Source organism: Protopterus annectens, chromosome 3.part1 (genome assembly GCF_019279795.1).
Source record: "Protopterus annectens isolate FY-2018-M chromosome 3.part1, PAN1.0, whole genome shotgun sequence".
Classification (NCBI taxonomy): Eukaryota; Metazoa; Chordata; order Ceratodontiformes; family Protopteridae; genus Protopterus; species Protopterus annectens.
In genome coordinates, this window is record NC_056732.1 from 528,279,663 (window position 1) to 528,297,327 (window position 17,665).

Here is a 17,665-nt window from a genome sequence, read left to right on the forward strand (position 1 = left end):
GTTGTGATAGTTCTATGTGAAACTGGGTTTGTGGTGTGCGTGGTTTCCTTCTCCTCCTGTCTGGTCTTGCCAGTCCTGAGTTGAGAGAGCTCAGCCTCCAGTTTGGCTATATAGTTGCATCTCTCACATGTATTTGTGTTTTGTGGGAGAAGGAGTGGGTTGTCTGTGTACATGAGGCAATTGTAACATTGCCTCAGGATGCCCAGATTCACCAGCTGAACAGGAGAGGACGCTAGCAACTGACCCTTCGACATGCTAGAAAAAGTGAAAAAGTTTGCTGTGTAACTGAGTCAGAAGGGACCTATAGGGAAATGGGTACTCAAGGGGATTCTAGGCTAATGTAGTACATTGTTTAGTATACAAGTACTTTACCTATATAAAAATGCTTTAGGAGCAAGTGCTGAGCTTTTGAGATAGAGAATAGACTGTTTAGATTGCAAGTAGAGAAGTTCTAAGGGAAAAATTGAAGAGCAGACTTTACGGAGCCAGAAATAGTTTAACCTTGTTTAACCGGCGCTGCCCGATGGTGCTCTATGGGCAACTCCACGCTAAATCACGCAAAAGCGTGCTAAAGCGGGCCTTTAGCACGAACTTAGTGAGCCTATTCAAAAAGGTTAAAGAGACTGTGGACAAAGTTTAATGCAAAAGCCTGTGTTGTCTGCTACATTGTAAATTGGCTATCTGACAGATCCCAGATTGTGAAATTTGTTGGTTCCCTTTCTGTGCACAAAATTGTATCTAGTTGGTAACCAAAGGGATCAGTGTTGGAACCTCTCCTGTTTGCCATTTATTTTGCCGACATCCATTCCAACCCAGTCCAATATCCATAAAGTGTGGTTGATCTAGTATGCTGATGACTGAAAGCTGGACATTATTATCTTTTTACCACTGATACTGAACAGCTCCAGCAAGGGGTGGAATATGCACATCCCATGTGTACTAGACAATTATCTCAAGTTAAATCCAGAAAAGTGCAGCATATTAGCATTCTGTAAATGTAAAAACGCTGTCACAACTTCATGTGTTTTAAAATGGTACTGCTCTTCAGACAGGAACAATCATAAATGACCTTGGTACTTAACTGGACAATGCTCTCATTTAATCATCATCATGTTATCACTATATTCAAAAATTATTTTTATGTGGCCTAGTTAATTTCCTAGGGAATGTCTTCAAGGTCCAAAGAAGCTATCCTGCAACTGTACCCTTCCCTTATCAGACCCATCACTAAATACAAAACCATTTGAGAGGCATAAATTGAAGCATATTTCAGAATTTCAATGACCCCAAAGATACCTGACCAAAAACATTAAAGGCTATAAATCCTTCACCTATTCTTATAGACTAGCAACAATGCTGATTATATTCAGTAGCACCAGGCTAGTCTAAGGTGGACTGTTTCTTGCTTTTCAAGCCATGAAAGACCTAGTCCTATTTAACCTTCCCTTTCTTTCTTTGCAAAATGAGTGGCTCTGTAAACACTTGTGCTAGTGACCTAAATCTACACCAACAAATAAACAAGACTGACTGGAAAAACAGGCTATGGAATATATCACTGCATGTCAAACGACATGCTACTTTGGCTACCCTTAAGGCTAGTCTTGATGACTGGATGGGTAGACACATGTCACTAGTAAGTGCATGAAAGGAAGGCACAGACTTTTAATTGCCACTGCTTAAACAGACTATATGGCTAAGCATCTTATGGTCCTTGTGATGAAGTTCTAACAAGGGTGAAAGTGCTCATCTCTTGTTTTAACTTAATAAACCATGGATACCAGCTTGAATCCTATTTTCTTATTTTGAGTAAGAAAGCAAAATGATCTTTGACACAGATCTTAAACAAGAAGTTATGAGAGCAGTCTATTTTAGTCATTCATAATTCATATCCTGATATCATTCCTGTGCAACTAATTTTCCCTTTTTTGCTCATATATATATATATATATATATATATATATATATATATATATATACATTTTATATATGTATATGTATATATATATATATATATATATATATATATATATATACTTCTCAGAATAAGGTCCAGCATAAAATTCACCTTACAACAAATCTAGGTGAATAAATGGTTTACCTTTACATGTGTGTATTGCACAAGGGCGAACAGCAATTTTCGAAAAGGCAGTTTGCAAAGTTTGCAAATGCCGAACGGAAAAAGGTTTGAATGTGCAATGAGCGAATACACAGTGAGATTCGCTCATTGCACATTTGACATATTGGGGCAGATTGCACTATAGTGGGGATCGGAAAATGGTTCTTTTCCCCACTGTAGTGTGATCTCGGAGTTAGAATAATAAAATAGGGAGGGTGTGGGGGACGCAGCCCCCCACATGGGGGGTGCAGGGGGGCTTGCCCCTCCATTACACTTTATCTAATTTTTTTTCGACATTAATGTTTGAAAATCAGCGAACTGGCTTTTCAATTTGCTGATTTTCGAACATTTACAAGTGTCGCTGTTGTACGTTTCGTGGTTGCAATTCGCTCATATGAGCAATTGCACCACTGTGTTTCGCTATTATGAAGGTAAACCAAATAAATACTAAGTCATCCGACTTTTTAAACTTCTTTAATAAGAAAACAAAGGCAGAAAATGTAAATGGAGGTTTCCTCACAATGCCTTTGTTTTTCTATTAAAGAAGTTTAAAATGTCGGATGACTTACTTTTTATTCACCTAGATTTATTGTAAGGTGAATTTTATGCTGGACCTTATTGTGAGGAGTATACTGGTTTGGTCCGTGCATTTAACGTCTTCATGAGCAGGCACCAGAATTCTTGGGTGGATATATGGATCTGCTATGAATAGTCGATCCATGGAAACGTCAAAGTGCTTAATGTCAACACACTTACATCAACAAAAACATGTCAATATGCTACAGAGCATGCTCTGAGGCTACTCCTCAGAACATGCGAAACAGGGGACAAACCCCCTGCACACCTCATGTCGGGGGCTATGGTACCACACCCCCTGCAAATTATATATACTATCTGTGAGATCACACAAACCCAGGGGAAAGAGCATATCCTCTCTACCCTGAGAACATTTGATCTCGCACATTTGTTTATTTATTTATTGCATTTGTTTACCAGGATAGTCTGACTGGGCAGAAAGCTACCCCTTTTCAATAGAGGACTGGGGAGAAAAGCTCCAGAAAAATTCAAGAATTACATAAAGAACACAGTAAACAGATGTATACAAGTAATCAACAAATATACCAAATTTAGACAGAATATCAATTAATAGCAGCATCATGTAATGAGTGATTAAACTTTTTTTTCTGGGAGAAAAGCACTGTGAAAAGAATTACATAAAGAACACAATAAACAGAGGTATACAAGTAATTAGCAATGATGTACAAGTAAAGAGCAAATATATAACATTTAAATGACTATCATTAATTAATAACAGCATCATGTAAAGAGCCATGAAACATATGTGGAAATGAATTTGAGAGAAGGAGAGAAAAGCAGAAAAATGGAGGATTTGTATTAAGGGGCAAGCAAGAGAGAAAGAGAATGTTTTAGTATAGGTTGGAGGAAGAAGAAGGAGAGGTAGAGCACAAGGAGGAGAGTTTGGACTAATAAAGGTATAGTGCTTGGAAAAAAGAGAAAGTAAGGAGCAGGACATCTATTATCCAGGAGCAGTAATGTAGCTTGGGCAGGATGAGATGGGTAACTGCCCCGGGTACAAAGTGTTGGGGAACGTGACCAGCTGATCCCAGTCTTTTGTTATTGCAATACCAGTTTTAAAAGCCAGTATTGCATATGCAGTCAAACCTGAGCACTGTAGCATACCATGTGTGGTTTAAACTGTAGCAACTGCTTGCTACATTATAGCAAGCAGTTTGTGACTAAAAGTTAAAAAAGATTGCATTTTTTTACTTTTTATTGTTCCAAATTTTTGCCAGTAGACAGGAGTACAAAGAGTCACCAGCTGAGTTGTTAGTTTTCGTAACAATTAACAGTATTTTGTCAGTGGATCTCAGCTGTCTACTTGGGTTATAAAGAAAGAGAATATTTTTAAAATAAGGGCATACGTCAGGATAATAGATGAGTTTAGGGGAAGTGACTAGTTGGGAAAGTGTAATGCCTTAGCTCTAACCATTGAAGTTTTTTAAGGACAGATAATGGTGTGTGCTGTAATGATGATTAGCAACAAATTTCACCACCTTATCATAGCACTGCTCAAGATGAGCGGAATGTATGTTAATCAAGATGGGAGCAGCGGAATGTAGTGTAAGGATGAGAAGGCATTGAGCAATACGTTTTCTGGCATTATCTGAAAGTTTGAATCTACAGAGAGTACCTAGCTTTTGTTGGGTATATTTTACTGCTTGCTGTATATAATGATCAAGTTTTAAACTTTCATCAATAGTGACTCCTAGAAGCTTGGTTTGACTTAATTGATCTATGCTGGTGTTGTTAAAGGAAGTGGGTCAGCAATATGGGAGTCAACAAAGTAAAACTTGATCTCTGCTGGGCAACCCATCTAGATATATATGTGTGTGTGTGTGTGTGTGTGTGTGTGTGTGTGTGTGTGTGTGTGTGTGTGTGTGTGTGTGTGTGTGTGTGTGTGTGTGCGTGTGTGTGCGTGTGTGTGTGGTGTGTGTGTGTGTGTGTGTGTGTGTGTGTGTGTGTGTGTGTGTGTGTGTGTGTGTGTGTGTGTGTGTGTGTGTGTGTGTGTGTGTGTGTGTGTGTATGTGTGTGTGTGTGTGCTTGTATTGTGTATGCGTGTTGTGGACATCTGTATTTGTTTCCTGGCTGGTGCATTGTGGTGAGAAGATATACTTACTTTCAGTTTTTATACTATTCAAATGGTTTGGTGCTTTGAATTCAGCAATGAGCAAAGAGCAATCTGTTCTGGCTATGACACCTACAATGGCTTACATTTAATAAACAAAGCATAACCTATATGTAATGTTACACAAAGTATTCCAGTGCTTTTTAAATGATGTAAACTGATGTAAACTGAGCTGTCATTTTCTTTAAACAGTTCAGTATAATCTATCAAACTGTGCTTGACGTTCCAGTGTTTTATCGTCATGCACTGTTTCACTCATTCTCATAGCTGCACTTTTCCACGTCTTTTTAAAAACCTGAAGGTTTGAGCTTGTCTATCTGTTTGCACTGTATATATTAAGTATATGCATGTGTTCACAACCACACACACACACACACACACACACACACACACACACACACACACACACACACACACTATTTATATATGTATGTATGTTTATATACACGTGTGTGTGAACACACACGTGTGTGTGTGTGTGTGTGTGTGCGCACATGTATGCACAGCACACACAATTAGAAAAGATCAGAGCTTCATGTTTAAAAAGGCATGTGACAGTACAGCCAATGAGAATGACTAAAACAAGGGCATGATAATAAAACATTGGAATGTCAACAATATGCTGGTTCAGCAAATTATAGCGAACTGTTTACAGAGGATGACAGCTCAGTTTACACCATTTAAAGAGTACTGAATTACTATTTCCTGCAACAGTAGTTGTAGACCATGTTTAGGTCCTTGAACACAAGTCATTTTAGGTGTCATGGCCAGTGCAGTTTATTCCTAGTCCACTGCTGACTTCAAAACATCCATTCTTTGGAAAAGTATCAAAAGTTAAGCTACTTATGACCTCTCTCCACAATGTACACATCAGAAAAAATATACAGATACATGCATGTAACCAATTAGTCAGATACAGTAAACTCTCAGTTAACCGGCACCCATAGGGATTGGTAGATGCCAGATAACTGTAGTTTCTGGTTGCTTGAGAGTTATTATTGAAAATAGACCTGACTAATACTGTACCCTATACTATTTGTTTGGTTTGAATTGTTCTTAGGTTTGGGAGAGAGGGAATTTATTCCTATCTTCCTTTTTAAAACTCTAAAACTCTAAAAATGTAAGGTATGTTTCTGTGAGGGGGGGGGGGGACAGAAAGTGCAACACATGAAAATTATACTGTATTTCTTCATTTTTTTCTGGTTGCTTGAATTCTGGTTAACTGAGAGTTTGCTGTAAAATGCTAGCAGGTTAAACTGCTCAGTTTTACAAGCAATTCGGTTTGACAGAAGTCTAATACAACCCCAGCTTATTATGCACCTCACAATTCTGACCTGTACTCTCTAATTCCATCTTTGTGGGGGTGGGAGGATATGGTTTTAGTTGTGTAAAATATGAGACGGAGACATTAACTGTCATAGTTAAGCCACTGAAGACCATGAACAATTTATACAAAAAACTTTGTCAGGGTTCTGGAAAAAAATCAATATTGTTCTTAAAAAGTGACATGTTTTTATCCCAAACCAGTCACAAGAAATTGTAAAGGGATCCTGGAAAAGGTACTATCACATGATAAGTAATGGAACAGGCAGGAGCCAAGAGTACATGTCCATATTCTTTTGTGTGTAGCCCTTCTTCCGATTTTTGGACATGTCCGTGTTACATCTAATACTGAACACTACTGCAGTCTTCTCTGTATGCAAATGGCATGCCTAATCTGACTCATCCAAGACATGTAGTTACACCTAATATAAGTCAATACTTCAGAACTCTGATCGTCTCTGCTCTTTGAGGTAGAACTGTTGCTGAACTGCACACATGTACTAGTAGGGTAGTTTTTTTTTTAAATTATGCACACATGCTGCACTCTACTTTGAAAGTATGCAGCATATTTGTGATGCAGAATGCAGTCTTCATTAACTGTAGATTGCATTCTTCATGAATCTCAAAGATGTACAGGTTCTGCTGCCTGAGGGAGACAACATGCTTAAAGAATCTCTGAGATATGGCCAGAACACTAACTATGCAGATGTCCTGAAGGTGCTTCTAGCTCAAAGCGCACAATGTACTGATTTATTGATGCCTTCCAGCTGACAAGTAATTAAAACAGTTTAACTGTAAAATCAATATTGTCAATATTTTGACTGTAGGTTGCAATGACTCTCCCCATCCAAATCATCTGAAACAGCTTACCAGTTTAACTATCTAGACAGGGAACATGTTTTGGTATTATTTTCCATAATATAACTAATGGCTATAGTAATCATAGGATCATTGGAGATTACTAGGCTATTGGCCCTGAGGCCCTTATATGCCTAGCCAAGAATTTAGCTCATGTTTAGAGAAGCCAGCAGGGATACGGGTGGAATCCCAGGGGTATATTTTCTGTTTCTCTTCCAGTTATCCAGGTTGTGCTTAAAAAGGGGTAAAGAGGTACTCTGCTTGACATGGAGATGGTGTCTATTCCATAGATGGGGGAGTCTCTGGAACACAAATCTGTCCCACCTAGAAGTCCTGTTGATGTCACAGACTTGGTTGAGGCCGCACGTGGGAGTTACTCGAGTGGAGCTTGACTTGCGGATATGCGGCAGTCCCATCAAGGTGGGGTCTGTGATCACCTTATATGCCAGACAGAGGTCACCTCTGAGGAGTCAGTATGAAACTGAGTAGAGGGATAGGACTTTTAGCCTATCTGTATATGGTAGATGTTTGAGGCCCTGGATTCTCCAGGTGAGGAACCTCTGTGGTCTCTCCAGCTGCTGCATGTGCTTTGCAAGGTACATGCTGAAAGGTTCATTCTACTCAATAATGGGCCATATAAGGGAAGAATACAGGGATGTTATGACCTCCTTGTCTCTGGATGAGATACCCTTACTTATGAGGATGCCCATGTAGAAGGCTTTCCATACAACTTAACCAACACGGTGGTCAAACGTCAGGTTGCTATCAACCTGGGTGCTCAACTCCCTCACAACTGATTGTGTGCTTAGGACATTGTTATTAATGTGATAATTTGTGCGGACTTCACTCTCCCCAAAGGGGATAATGATGCATTTTTTGGTATTCAGCTTGAGGCCATGTTTCCAGCACCGGTTATTTGTCTGAGACCCTCTTGGATCTACATCACTGTGGGAGTTGATGACAGCACCCAGCTTGCAGTCATTTGCAAACTTGGTCAGCTATAGCCCACTGGTTTTGGCCTGCACCTCAGAAAAGTATATCCCAAATAACAGAGGCCCCAAGACCAAACCCTGGGGTACGCCACTTGCTAGGGCTCTACTATTAAACACAAATAGCGCTAAACCATGAAGACAACTTGAAACTACAAACAAAACACTTCACGAAGTGGTGCAGTCCAAAGCATAACTATGGCCAGTAAAAAATAGTCTTTATTAAAAAAGTTAAGCGCTTTCGTCCCCATTAAACTAGGGACTTCATCAGAACAAGAAAATATTCACAACTGTTGCTTTTTAAGCATAATTAACTGATCACATGACCATAAACATTTGCATTTCCCACTACAACCATCTACAACCACTTTGCTCATCGTAAACATTAAAATATATATATATAAAAAACTACATAAAAATTATCTTTCGCAAATCAACTGAATATAACAATAAAAACTGATTGGATTCCTATTAAATATTCAAAAAATACTGTTTATATATAAAACTAATGGCTGGAAACATAAAGCAATATTTTAACAAAAACTCCTATTTATATATGTCTTTTTATAAAAATGTATGCATCTAACTATAAATATTAAATAAAAAATGAAAATGAAAAATGAATATGAAGTAGTATAGTTAGTGGGTTCATATATCTTGTGCCCTTTTCTTTAAAACAGGCATAAGATTTTCTGATTCATTTAACCCTGGCAAAGAAGTTGCATTTAGTCGAAGTTGCCAGTTTAACTCTAATGCTTGAGGTGGCTTCCCCTATTTTGACTATGTGGGTTCTATCAGTGAACCAGTTTGCTACTCATCTGGTAGCATACAGATTGATGCCTAGTTGAGAGAGCTTATCTATTATGCCTGAGTGAGGAATAGTGTCAAAGGCTTTGGCCAGGTCAAGGTAGGTGGTGTGCACCGTCTTCCCCTCATCCATGGCTTTGGTGACTGTTTCATAGAAGTCAACCAAATTTAGTAGACATAGCCTCCCCTTGATGAAGCCAAACTGTGTGGGATTGAGTGGTTTGGAGGTTGCCAATCTACTTGTTAATGAGGTCCATGATAATCTGTTCCATGACCTTGCAGATCAGGCTAGTTAGACTGATGGGTCTATAATATCCAGATCAGTGGATGTTCCACCTTTGTGTAAAGGGATGACAGTGTTTATTCTCCACTCAGCTGGGATGAAACTGGGACTCAGGCTTTGGTTGAATAGGGGGCCTAATGGTGCTGCAAGTTCCTGCCTAAGTTCATGTAGGATGCAGCCTGGTATGTTATCAGGTCCCATGGAGGCTGTATTTTTTGCCTTTGAAAGAGCAGTGATGACTTATTCCCTAGATATAAGGGGAAGGGGGCAGGTACTGTGGGATGTCCTGATTTACTGATGGGGGGGGGGGGCAGAGGGGTGAAGTTTTTCCTGAATCTGTCAGCTAGCAAGTTTGCTATATCTACAGCATCTGTATATGTGGTGTCCTTGACCACCAATTCTGAACAGATCTGGGTGCTTCCTTTCAGGTTGTGGACATGTGTGAAGAAGGCCTTATGATTGTCTCTAGTAGATGTGGCCAATTTGGACTCGAAGTTTGCTTTGGAAGATTTCACTAGTGCTCTTATTTGCTTGTTCAGGCTAAGGAGACATTGCTTCCAACTGGACACCTGCTCTTTTTTGTCTTGGACAGCAATTTTTTCTTTTTGTTATAGAGTTTATTTACTGCAGATGTCCACCAGACAGGTTTACTCTTCCTTGCTGAGGATGATTTAGTCCTGTTGGGTATTCCTCATTCCATGCATCTATATAAATGTTTGTATAGTGCTTTGGTGTAGTTTTGGATATTGGTGCCAGTTCCTACAGAGGGGGAGGGGCTGTGAAGCTGTTTATACAATCCCACAGGAGGCTGTAATCAGCTTTGGAGAAGTTTTTATGTCTGATCCTAGCTTGAGGTGGGTTGGGGGAGATGGTGACTTTGAAAGTGACTGCCTTATGGTCGGATCTTACAAGGGAGGATGATACAGCAGGAATGCTGCAGTGATTACTCGTGTTGGTTAATACCAAGTCCACTTCTTGTGGGGGTAACAACTAGCTGTGCCAAGGCATTTGCATTGACAAAATCAAGGAATCTCTGGGCATTTGTGTTCTGGCATGAGTAGTTCTTCCAATCTATGTTTGGGAAGTTAAAGTCACCCAGGATCAGGATAAAGGGTTGAATCTTGATAGATTCAAACAGGTCCAAATAGGTGGATTGGGCATCTTGGGTCAGATTGGGGGGCCAGTAGCTAGCCATGATTTGAATAGGGGTCTTGTCGATGGTTAACTGCACCTGGAGTGTCTCCTGTGGGTCATACTGTTTGACCAGCCTGGAGGTGTGTATGTCTTTAATGTATATTGAAACTCTACCTCCCTTGGCTTTACTGCCCACAGTTTGGGGTCTAAATGTATGACAGGATGAGTAACCAGGTAAGGCTGGGGTGCTCTCCGCAGCTTTGAATCAGGTTTCTGTGATGGCACAGATGTCAGCATTTTCCAGGGTTAAGAATGCTTGCAATGAGTGCAGTTTCATGTTTCGACACCTAGGGTTTAAAAGCATAACCTTTAATTTGCATTTTGTTTAAATATTTATGTTGGTTTTGTCGACCTCAGGACATTTCCTAAAAAAGGCAGTATGGGGGAGGCAACAGCCTTTGCTAGAAGCCTGAAGCCCAGGTGAGACAGATGCAGGCCATCTCTGGCAAAACATTGTGGTCTGTCAATCATATCTTCCCAGGCTGTCAGGTACTGGATCCCCCTGGAATGACACCAGAAACTAAGCCAATTGTTAAAGTCAATCATTTTCTGTTTGTATTGAGGCATCATTCTGGGTGAGACAGACTGCTGCTTAAGGCTAGGGACATACCTGCCTGGGACACATAATCAGTGAACTCAATCATGTCTCTCTTCATATAGTCCAGAGAGGTATGTCTCAAGTCATTCACGCCAACATGGACTATGACAGAGTCATAAAAGTACCTGTTGTTGAGAGACCTGAATGCGTATGTCATATGGTGGATTCTGGCAGCTGACAGACAACTAACCGTGACTTTCTCCTTATCCAGCCTGGTGAGAGGCACATCTGTGTGTCTCACAATGGAGTCTCCTATGACTAATATGTTGGGTTTATGGTGAAGCCTTAGTGGCTGTGAGACACAGGAGTGTGGACTATGCATGGTATGTGGTGTGGGGGGCTGTGAAGATCACGTGTGTTTTTGCCTCAGAGGTCTCCTTTGTTTGGGTGTGTTTATGTGGAGGACCTCCGCACATGTGGGTGTGTGTTGTGTAGGTGTGAGTGGTGTTTGAAGTGTAGTAATTGTGTTGACAACCTTTTTGGTGCCAGACATACTGGCTTGAGGGGGAGAGAGCATGGACTTCAGGTTCCTAATGTAATTGCATCTCTCACAAATTGTGTTCCTAGGTGGTATTAGTAGATGGTTGTCCATGTACATGAGGCAGTTGCTACACTGTCTCAGGATGCCCATATCAACCAGACTGGCAGGAGAAAATGTAGGAAATTTTCCATCCATATTTCTCAGAATCTGAGGGAGAAAGGCCAGGGAGAGCTAAGGGGTGGGCCTAAAGCCCAAGTGCTTAAACCAAAACTAAGAGCTTAGAATGACACATAACAATTTAGACAAGCTATAAACAAACAGTAATAAATGCAACAGATAAGATGCAGTTGAACACTTTAGAGAACAGGCAGCAAGTAGCAGGAAAAAACAATCTGAAGTAACAGAATAGTAGGAAGAAACACAAATACAGAAAAATATTAGAAGCTGAATAAAGTGTCTTTTTTGTTTAATTTATTTATTTATATACATTGGAAAGGGAGAGGGCAGGAACAGATAATAATTCAAGATTAAGGGACTGTTATTTGCTCTGTGTGTGTGTGTGTGTGTGTGTGTGTGTGTGTGTGTGTGTGTGTGTGTGTGTGTGTGTGTGTGTGTGTGTGTGTGTGTGTGTGTGTGTGTGTGTGTGTGTGTGTGTGTGTGTGTGTGTGTGTGTGTGTGTGTGAGACATGCATATGTTTGTGTGTGTGTGTGTGTGTGTGTGTGTGTGTGTGTGTGTGTGTGAGAGAGAGACAGAGAGAGAGTGAGAGGGAGAATGATACTCTTGTGTGCCAATATAACTCAGCAGATCAGTAGTACATCGTGGGGACTTTGTACCCTGAAAATCCTATTTAAGGATCATGTCTAAAGGCAGAGAATTAACTGTTCACACAAAAAAGTTTGTTTTGCAGTCTTTAAAAAATACATTGTTTTAAGGATTTCTTTCGAACATGGAAGACTAATTGAACAGAGCCATGTTTATGACATTAATATTCATGGGCAGGCAGGAGGTACTTCACTTTGGGTTCTAGCTCTAATTATGCTGGATCAGTGTAGGTGAGTAATTCTAAATTAGTTATGTAATATATAATGTATTTATTTATTTTACATTTGTTGACCAGGATAGCCCGACTGGATATATGTCCATTTTCAGCGGAGGCCTGGGGAGAAAAGCTCCAAGATAATAATACACATTGAACATTTAGTAAATGCTAGTTTCAAGCAGATTACAGTCATAAGCAATACCAGCATTTAGCACATATAGTACTAACTTATTATAAAACACTTTACAAAACATAACATTATTTTCAAAGTTATGTATACATAACATTACATTCAGGTTTAAGACACATTGAGCAGTGGTTATACAATTGACCCTTCCTGAAATGGTGTGGTAGAAAAAAGTTAGAAGCAGTTGAAGGTAAGGCATCTAAGTAATAGAGAGGACACTAGTCAGGGTTAGTGCAAGGACATAACCAATGAGTTTTGAAGTATTTCTTGAGTTTGTTTTTGAATCGAGTTAGTGAGTTTTCTAGGGTCAAGTCAGCTGGGTGTCTGTTCCATGTTTTTCCAACAGACTTGGCAAACAGAGAGTCCCCAGCTGAGTAGCTGGATTTGTATTTTTGAACTAGGAGTCTAGTGGATGATCACAGTAGCCTGGTGCTGGTGTAGGGGCTGATAATATTTTTTTAGTGCAGGTGTATTTTCTGGTTGGTAAAGGACTTTATGTGCCACTATTAGCTGGTTGAACTGCTGTAGGCTTGGCAGTTTAAGCCATCCTAGACGATTTAGGTTGTGACAGTGGTGTGTCCGGTAAGCTGTGCCAGTAGCAAATCTGGCAGTGTGGTTATAGCAGGATGATAGTTTATTAAGATCTGTTTTGTTTAAGTTGGAGAATAGAGGTGAGGTGTAGAGAAGAGTTGATAGTAGATGGGAATGGGCAATTGCAATTCAAGCAAGTGGGGGTAAGGAAAGGCTTGATTCTGTAAAGAGAGCCAAGTTTTGTATTAATGGTTTTGATAGTTTGATTGATATGCGCATCAAACTTCAGGTTGTTATGAACTATAACACCTAGTAGTTTAGTTTGGGCTTCTGGGGAGATGATAGTGCCATTGTTAGTGGTTATGTTGAAGGATGGCAGGGGGGGAGTCCTGAGTGTGGGGGAGAAGAGGAGCAGCTTAGTTCTGTTGGGGTTTATGATTAGCTGTTGATTGGAGAGCCATTTTTCCACTGTATTGAAGGTATTTTGGGTTAATGTGAATAAAGTAGCTGCTGAGGTGTCAGAACAAATCAAGGTTATCCACATATTGAATGCAGATAGCATCTGGGATGACTGAATGAAGGTCGTTGATAAAGATGGAGAAAAGAAGGGGTCCTATTATCGAGCCCTGGGAGACTCCTAATGTGATGGGTAGGCAAGAGGATAGCTTGTCCTGCCATAGGACTTCCTGTTGCCTGCCCTGCAGGTAGGATTGAAACCATTGGAGTGCATGGTTGTTTAAGGAGAAGGCCTTCAAGGTATTTATAAGCATTTTGTGGTCAACCATGTCAAAAGCCTTGGATAGATCTAGAAAGAGTGGTGAGGATAGTTTGTTATTACTGCGGTTGTGGTTAATGACGTTAGAGGAAGAGAGGAGGGCAGAAGAAGTACTGTGGTGTGGCTTAAAGCCATGCTGAAAGTTGGACAACAGCTTATTCTGTGTGAGATAGTGCATGAGCTGTATGTGTACACACATCTCCATAATTTTAGCGAGAGGTGACAGAATAGCTATGGGTCTAAAGTTTAACAGCTCAGTGGAACTGCCTCTTTTATGGACAGGTATGACATGGGAGATTTTCCATATAGTGGGTACATTAGCTTCAGATATAGCTCTTTTGATCAAGATTGAGATGGGGTATGCTATGGTGTAAGCAGCCTTTTGCAGATAGTCTGCTGGGCGGAGGTCGGCAGTCAGGGTGGTGGGTCTTAGTTTCTTAAGGTCATGAATAAGTTGAGTAGGAACAAGTTGGAAGGTAAAGTATGTTTGGGTACTGGGTGTGGCTGCATTAGAATTAGAGCCATTGGGAGAGAGTTGGCCGGCTAGAGACTGGATAGTCTCTGTGAAGAAGCTGTTGAAATTATTAGCGATGTCTACTGAGGATTTTTGTTGGGAAGCTGACGGAGGAGTGGAGTGGCAGTTTGGCCTGGGTGGAGTAGTTTGTTTATTCCTGCCCAGAACTTTTGAGGTTTGTTTTGGTGTTTTTGCAGTAGATGGTAGTAGTAGTTCTTTTTGTCTAAGGTTATGGATTTTTTGGTGTTATTCCTTAGCTGTCTGAATCTTAGTTGATCAAGGAGGGCTTTTGTTTTTCGGTAGGTGGCCCATGCTTTGTTTCTGAGTGAAATATATATATATATATATATATATATATATATATATATATATATATATATATATATTAGTAATTTGGCAACATACTTTGCCAAACCTACATTGATCCATCATTACCCCTTGTGCTCCATACCTACATATTTTTGCCTTGGGATGGAATTCAGCTATGTATGAAATTACTACTATTCTCTGAATGCAGTTGTTAATTGCTGAACACTTTCATATAACTCTGAGGTATATGTCAAAGCACATAGCATTGGTTTACACCAAAATTGTCTCTGAGTTACCTTCACAACCCAAAGAATTTAGTATGAGTACAGAGAACTAACTGGTTGAAAAGAATTACGACTTCTAAAAGCTGAGAATTCAAAGTATTCTGACATATAATCAAAATAGTTTCCAAATGATAAGCCCAGGGAGTATATAATTCACCATCAAGAAGACTGAATTGGTTTATAGATTAAGAGCCTAGCACACCTCTCTGCTGACTATAAGAAGGCATCTTTTCAAGATGTATGTTGTCTCAACCATGTACATATCCTCTCTCTGAATGAAGCCTTGAGTCTACCAGTTTAAGCATGACATGTACATTGTGTTTGCAAATGTGATGAAATTAAGTCTGCCTTTAAAGTCATGGCAAGGAGTCAAAAGTGAACATAATCTGATGATAGCCAACAGTATGGACTGTTATTTTATGTAGTACTCATAGGACAAAGGTTTTATCCTGATCCATTGACGTGAATACAGGTGCCACAGTCAGTGGCTTTTAGGCATAGAAGTTAAGAGGTTAAGGCTAGCTTACCCATATCAAGGGAAAGAAACAGAACTCCGTTAGAAAAGTCTTTCTGGTCCAAGTCAGAAAGAGAGCTTCTGCTTTCAAAGTCCAGACATCTAATACAGTCTAGACACATTTGGGAAAAAAAACAGATGCATTGGCGCTGTGTTGTACATAAAGACCTAACTAACGTGCACTGCAAATGCTGCCTGAACCACTGGACTTAGGCAAATTCAAAAAGATCTCAGTTTTTTGCTTAGGAATGAATGTCATAGTTTATTCCTGGAATGACTGAAAGACTGCCCAGACAGAATAAGAGGTTTCCGACCCAACAAATTAATACAATCTGTAGTTCCGTCTCTTTAAGAAGATTAAAGATGATCAGAAAGACACAAAATGCTTGGGTTGGATTTCTAAATGCACTATTTCTTATCCATTCAAATCAGTTTTTTATTCAGTTTAACAAGGCACTGTAACTGCTTGCAAAAAAGGCATAGCAGGGAAATACAATGTGCTAGTGGAAAGGTTTTAAATAGCAGAGGTTTTGTGCAAGAGAAACTGCATTCTTGAGAGTATATGTCATAAAAATAGGATTATTTATTTGGCATGAGTCACCACATAGTAGTATAACTGCTATCTTTAGGAAAAAAGAAAACAAACAAGAACACAGTGTACTTTTCAAAAGGTGTTCTAGATTCCTTTTCAGAGCACTTTCCATCAACAACGTGTTACTGACTGTGTATCATACGACTATGAATTAGCAAACAGGCATTAGCAATGCAGCTCTCTTCCTGGCTCACCTCATTAATCAACAGCCCGTGCTGCTTTAGCTAACTAGCCATAAACACCCTGTATTATTCTAAGGAGAAACACACATCTAAGTGGCAAGAAAAGCCTTTTTATTTTCAAGTTTAACTTACAAAACCAATATAAATGAAACTCTGTGTGAGATATTGCTTGTTGGCCAACTCCATGACCCTATACCATCCTTTGAAAAAAGACACCACATCGTCCCTGAAAAAATATGCCACATTATCCCCTGAAAAAATATACCACATCTTCCCCTGAAAAAAATAGATTGCATCGTCCCCTGAAAAAATACAAAACCATATTAAAAAGATGTATGCATACATATATATCTATATATATATATATATATATATATATATATATATATATATATATATATATATATATATATATATACATACATATATATATATATATATACACACACACACACACACACACACACACACACACACACACACACAGTATATATATATATATATATATATATATATATATATATATATATATATATATATATATATATATATATATATAGGTCTACTTCAGAAGACTGACAAACCAAAAGACTGAAAATTCAAAATACTGAACACATCACCCACACCCCTCATGTGGGGGGCTGCATCCCCCCACACATGCTGCTAACTATATATACCAACTGCATGATCACACAACAGTGGAAAAGGGGCAAAATCCATCATTCAATATTTTGAATTCAGTCTTTAGGTTTTTCAGTCTTTTGAAGTAGACCCAAATATATATATATATATATATATATATATATATATATATATATATATATATATATATATATATATTCTACCCCCCTCCCCAGCCAAGCTACGGCCATTCTCGTAATTCACGGTTCACTCTTTTAGTGTCGATGAAGAGGCATTCGCTGTAATGCCACTTCTGTAATATAATATAAATTCACTTAAACTTGTTTCCTTGAACTGAAAATTAACCTGAAATGTCAGTTCTTTGAAAAATGCAGCATGGTAGTTGGGGTAGAGAATTTATGCTTTTGTTTTCTGTAACTAAGGTACAGGTTTTGAGCTTGAGTAAATTACTAACCACCTGCTACCCCTAACTAAGATGTTTCATTCATACACACACCCCTACGTACCTACCTCTTAGTGCAAGAAATATGGACAAAGCCTAAAATAAACAGGGACAGATATTAAATAATGCTCTCGTGAACTTAGAAAGTTGCTAGAACAGGATTTGTGCTAGTATGAGAAAGTTGCTAGAATAACAGGATTTGTGCTAGTATGAATTTTTCTAAAGGACATGAAGTCTGAAACTCAAATGTCTGCCATTATTTAGCAACTTCAGCCTTCAATGATTTTCTAGAAAATC